At 46.2% G+C, this 5,693-nt stretch overlaps 1 pseudogene; it reads left to right on the top strand.

Moving 5' to 3' along the window:
- The first annotated feature begins 2,110 nt into the window (after nt 1–2,110).
- On the top strand, nt 2,111–2,229 carry LOC120609934 (uncharacterized; annotated as a pseudogene).
- The last annotated feature ends 3,464 nt before the right edge of the window (nt 2,230–5,693 follow it).

The following is a 5,693-nucleotide window of genomic DNA, read 5'->3' as shown; positions in this document are numbered from 1 at the left end:
AACACAGCCTCCTTCACAAGACCTTAGCAAGGATTAATTCAGACAAAGTATGTCATGTTTGGCACTTGGTAAGCTGGGCTCCTGCCTTCACAGATTGGCCTTAGCCAAGTTCAAGTCCTGGTTGCTTTTTCATAAAAATTCTCCTGGCTGATGTCCCCACTCCAGGCCTCTGTCTCCTCCATTTCTTCCTCCACCCTCTGCCAAGGTGGCTTCTTGAAATGCTAATCTGATCCTGGATATTCCTGGGCCTAAGAACCCATCAGTCCTGGATGAGGAATAAAATTAAAGAATGACTATTAACTTTGTTCAGGTGTGATCGTGGTGTGTTTTACAGAGTCCCTAATTTTTAGAGATACATCTGAAAGTATTTATATATGAATTGATACGCGATTTGCTTCCAGATGATCTGAGGGTGGGAGGAGGCAGTCAGGCTAGAGCTGACACAAAAAGCCGTTGAGCCAAGTGGTGCGCCTGTGAGAGTCCCGACAGAGCTCCTGCTTGTTATGTATGTGTGAAATTTCCTATAATAAAAAGTTTTTTAAATGTGGAGGGAGAATGGATGAAAAAATTGCAGACGGGATCGCTGTTGGTGGGCATATGGGGGGGCGGGTTACGCTACATACTTTGGTGTACATTTGAAATTTTCCCGAATGAAATTTTTCTTTGATTTTTTTTAAAGAACATCTGTCTGCTCCTCAATGTTGCCCCAGGATGAAGCTCGTTAGCACCACTCCAGAGCCCCCTGTGCGCCACGCCCACAGCCCCACCACACCTCTCACAGTCCCAGCACCCCTTCCGTTTATGCTCGTCCCTCCGTCCCTCTGGGATCCGGAGCTGCAGTGCAACCAGACTCTCCAGGCAGTGTCACCTCCATGCATCACTATCTGTCCCCTCCGGGTGGCGCATGTTCCCACCCTGTCAGCTGAGAGGGCAACTTCTCTTGGTCTCTCTGAAGAATCACCTCCTCTAGGCAGCGGTCTTACTTCTCTTTTGGCCTCCACCCTGAAAGAACTGACCGCTGCTCCTTGCAGTCCCCCAATCCATGTGGCCTGGGACACAGGTTAGAAGGGGTGGGGTTTGTCTTGGTGCACTCAGAGTCCAACATGAAGCCTGATGCTCAGTATTACAAGCTCTCACCGAACGCGGGACTTAAACCAGCAACCTAAATCCCCCCAAAATGGTTATCGTTTCCTGAGGTCGCCCTGCCCCCTGTTGGTGGAAAGAAGCATTGCAGGGATGGCTGGAAGCAAAACTGGATCCCTGCCTGTGCTGCCTGCCACCCCCACGCCCCACTCCCCCCATCCAAGTCCGCCCTGGTCATTAAGCAGAACTCTGAACTAGGCTCTATGGGGGAAGCCCGCCACAGAAACATACAGAGCCTGTCACCATCAGCCTCTCTTGACCCCTCCAGGCCCAGTTCCGACAAGGCTCCCACGGCAGCCCACTGAGGACTCGCCTCAGGAACAGGCCACAAGCCCTTACTCAGGACACTTGATATTTGCTCAGGCCTCCTCCCTGCCTGGAGTGCTCATACCCCACACACATACTCCCTGTCTGCTTGGCCGACTAGTGACTCTTCAAAGTATACACCAAATATCCCCTCCATGTGGATAACACAGTCATCTAAATGTAGTTACTCTGTGTCATTCTGTTACAGCCCACCTACGTGCCTCTATGATAGCACTTGTCACCTGCATTAGTGGCATGAAAAATAAAAAAAAATAAATGGAGCTGCCATCCCAGAGGAATTGCCTTGCATGTCTCAAACTTTCGGAATGTTAAAACAGTGCAAAATAACCTTTAGACTGGGACTAAGGCAACACTGTGTCCCAAACAACTGTTTGCAAGAATAACAAAAAAGCAGATATTATGACTGCCTGACTGATAACTACCAGACTGAAAATTAAAAACATTCTTTAGAACTAGCAACACTATGTTAGCTTATCTGCCAATGATGTAATTGTTCCCCTTCCCTTTCTCATAAATATCCCTTGCCTTATCTTCTAATCCGAGATCCATTTGGGTTTCTGCCTGAATCAGTGATTTCAGAATAGCTATTCTTTTTTATCTCCAGTAAATGTTTGTTGTCTCTCTCTTCAAAAGGCCTTTTTACTGCAGCCATGCTACCCTGAACAAGCCCGATCCCGTCTGATCTCTGAAGCTAAGCGGGGTTGAGCCTGGTAAGTACTTGGATGGGAGACCACCTAGGAAGACCAGGTGCTGTAGGCAAAAAAAAAAAATTTTAAATAAGGGATTGTAAGCTGACAAGGTCCTTGCAATCTGTGAGGTCAACCAAGGGTTGCCTCACCAAAAAAAAAAAAAGGCCTTTTATTCTTAGGTTGACAGTAGTATGCTCATCTCCTACCTGAGACTAGAGGGTCCTTGAGAGAAAACACTGAGTTTCAGTGTGGCTGAGACCGATTAAGAACTGTGTGTTTGGTTTCTTCCACTGTTGCCAATATTTCCCTTCTGTCCTTGGGAAGGAAGAATGACTCATCAGAAAGGAAGAGATGGCAGTTTTTGCCCCTCTAAGGAAGAAACTAGGACTTCCTATTTCTAATGTCTAGACCTGTGCTGTCATATGGCAGCTGCTAGTCACATGTGGTCCTCAGACAGTTAAGGGTCTGACCTCACCCTCACCTTTCATCTAGAACTTCTGCACAGAGGGCTGGAGCTGTCGCGGAATGTCGTGGACTTAAGGAGTGAGTGCCCCGTGAATGGAGGCATTCAGCGTACCTCAGAAGATACCTCATCCTGAAAACCTGTGGCCACCTTCTAGTGTGCTCAGGACCCTTGAGCTGTCTGTCTTTCAGGCCTCATTTAATTCAACTACATTTAGTAAGTGCCTGGCTGAGCTGAGCCCCAGGAACGTGATGGTGAAAGATCAACTGTCCCCTGGGGGAAAAAAATCACTGCCACAGCCACCACCCTGATTGAGAACCACCATTCCAGACTCTTCTAATAGGTGATCACGGTCCTTTGTGAGAGGTGGGTGGAAAAGAGTCATTTGTGTTGGGGGCGGAGGAGAGAAGCCGCTGCGGGGGGTGGGGGCTTCGAAGGTGGCCAGAGGTGGGCCGTTTCAGGGGTTCATCACCAGCTCTGGGGCTGTGTGCCCTTAGAGCACTGCTGAGAGGGCCCGAGAGGGGCAGCCTCAGTCCCCGGGCTCTCCTTTGGGGCACTCTCAGAGAAGGCTGGGTGCTGGAGCAGAAGCATCAGCAGCAGAGCAAAGGCCCAGGACCAAGAGGGGCACCCTCTGCAGGAAACAAACGGACAGCAGCCAGGAACGAAGTGGGACTCAGCTCACTGAGAGGAGAAGGCTTCCTTCGGTTCTGTGCAAGCTCCTGGGTTTCACGAACTGCCTAGGGAGGTAAGGTGGAGGAGGAGCCCTAAAAATATATATTGCCCTTCCAGCCATTTTGGGGGAGGCATCTCTGCCACATTCTAATTTAATTTAAGGATATTTTAAGTGATGCTACTTGCATCCCAAGGGTGTGAAGCATTTATACCTGCAACTATCACCTCAATATCTCCTTCTCAGCACTTGGCGCAGCCCTTGGCATGTAGCAATTAAACAAGTTCAGAAGAGGAAGCAAAGGAGGGAGGGAAGGAAGAGAACTTGCCATTGATTATCATGCAATTGCGGAGAAATGGCATGAAACAGACACAGGAAACAGAATTACGAACTTGTAGAAATTTATAGAAGAGATCTAAGAACTATCTGATTAAAAGCTCTGCCCACACAGCCGACAGCAGCCCTAACAGGGTTGGTGCATTCAACTCCCGTCACCCAGGTACCGTGGAGCTCCCTGCTCTGGAGGGGGATCCATCTTGTGTGGGACAGGAACGACTGAGTCAAAGTTCTTCTAATCCATGGAAAATATTAGAACTAAATAGAGAGTTAATCAGCACGACGGGAGACAAAATAACATCAAAATTCACACCTCCCCTATACACGCAGCAATAGCCAGTTAGAAATGTGATGGGAAAAATAGACCACGCACAAAGGCCGACCCAGACTATAAAACACCCAAGACTCAACTTAATGAGAAATGTCCAGATCCAATATTAGGAACACAATAAAACTTTACTGAAGGACATAAAGAAGGCTTGAATAAATGGAATGATATATCACACTCCAGGCTGAGAAGACTCAATAATATGAAGATGTCAATTCCTCCCAAATTAAATCTATAAATTCAATGCATTCCCAATCAGAATCCTAAAGAGATTTTTATAGAACTTGACAAGCTGATTTCAAAGCTCATCTGAAAGAGTAAACAAGTAAGAATAGCTAAGAACATTTTGAAAACGAAGAAAAATGAGATGAGACTTGACCTACCAGATATCAAAACACACTATAAAGCTAGAGTAATTAAAACAGGGTGGAGTTGATGGATCAAAGGGACAGAACAAAGAACCCAGAAACCAAGCCACAGGGGTTATGGGAACTTGGCATAATACAAAAGTAGCACTCGAATCGGTGGGGGAAAGATAGACTAGTCGAGGTATTAAAAAAATAGTACGTGATGATTGTCTAGCCACTTGGAAAATAAAATAATATGCGTTGTTGTTGTTATATTGCATATGATGTCCGAAAGTAAATTCCAGAGAAATTAAAAATATGAACACTTTTTACCAACTGTCAAAGTATTGGAAGGAGACAGAGATGTGGAAACTTTCACAGGTACTTGACATGAAACATCTCATCCAGTCCCTTAAAAAAATCCTGCAAGGCAACTATTTTTATCCCATTTTACAGGTGAAGAAACTGAGGCTCCAAATGGTTAGATAACTTGCTCAAGACCCCACAATTAGACATGGGGAGGAGCCAGACCTCAGAGCAGCCACTGCCCCCAGTTCCTGTGGTTGCCTCTGCATGGCGACTGGGCGTGTGCAGAGCGGGGTGGGGAAGTTAGTGTTTCCCTTTCATGCCCGATCACTTTATCCCTGCTTTTTTTGTTTTATTGTTGTTGTTGTTGTTATTATTATTATTATTATTATTATTAGCATGTGGTTTTTCTATAATTTAAAAAGAGGTGGTGATTTGTTTGTTTGTTTTTATTTTTAGACTCTTAGCCTAGGATCTGGCAAAAAAAGAATTAGTACTAATAAACGTTAGAGTCACAGAGTTGTCATTGTCAGACGGTACTTCTTGAGTACAGTGTCTACGTTGTTCAGTAGCCATTTCAGCTCCAAAAAAAAAACAGCACGCGAACATAGCTTTGGGAAACATTGCTGAGAGGGTATTAAGTATAGGCAGAGTGCCAGACACCATGGGGGATTCAGAGGTGCCGTTTTTTTCATCCTTTAGGATCAAAGGAAAGAAAAGAAATGAGTGCTGAGGAAAGAGAGGACATGAAGAAAGGATGGTCAGGAACTGGCGGCGGAGGGAGTGGAGGTGTTCTGCAGGGCAGGTTCCCTGGCAAGCAACAGGTTAAGCCCCTTGTCTTTTGTCACTCCAACTTTCCCTATGTCACACTATTCCCGTTGGTTGTGTTAGAATAAATTGTTGGGTGTGTTTGGGGATCAGACTAAGGGCAAGCTGAGTTGGGGATACTTGGATTTAGATAGATACATGAACGTGAGTCTCAGTCATGTCCATGTCTGGGTTACTTATTACTAGCCCTCCTGGTTATAGGAACGTTTTCCAGAAGTATCCCCACCTCCGGCAGTCCCGACTCGCCCAGCATTGT

The sequence above is a fragment of the Pteropus medius genome, unplaced genomic scaffold, assembly GCF_902729225.1.
Source record: "Pteropus medius unplaced genomic scaffold, Ma_sr-lr_union100, whole genome shotgun sequence".
Taxonomy (NCBI): Eukaryota; Metazoa; Chordata; class Mammalia; order Chiroptera; family Pteropodidae; genus Pteropus; species Pteropus medius.
This window is presented reverse-complemented; position numbering and strand designations above follow the sequence as displayed.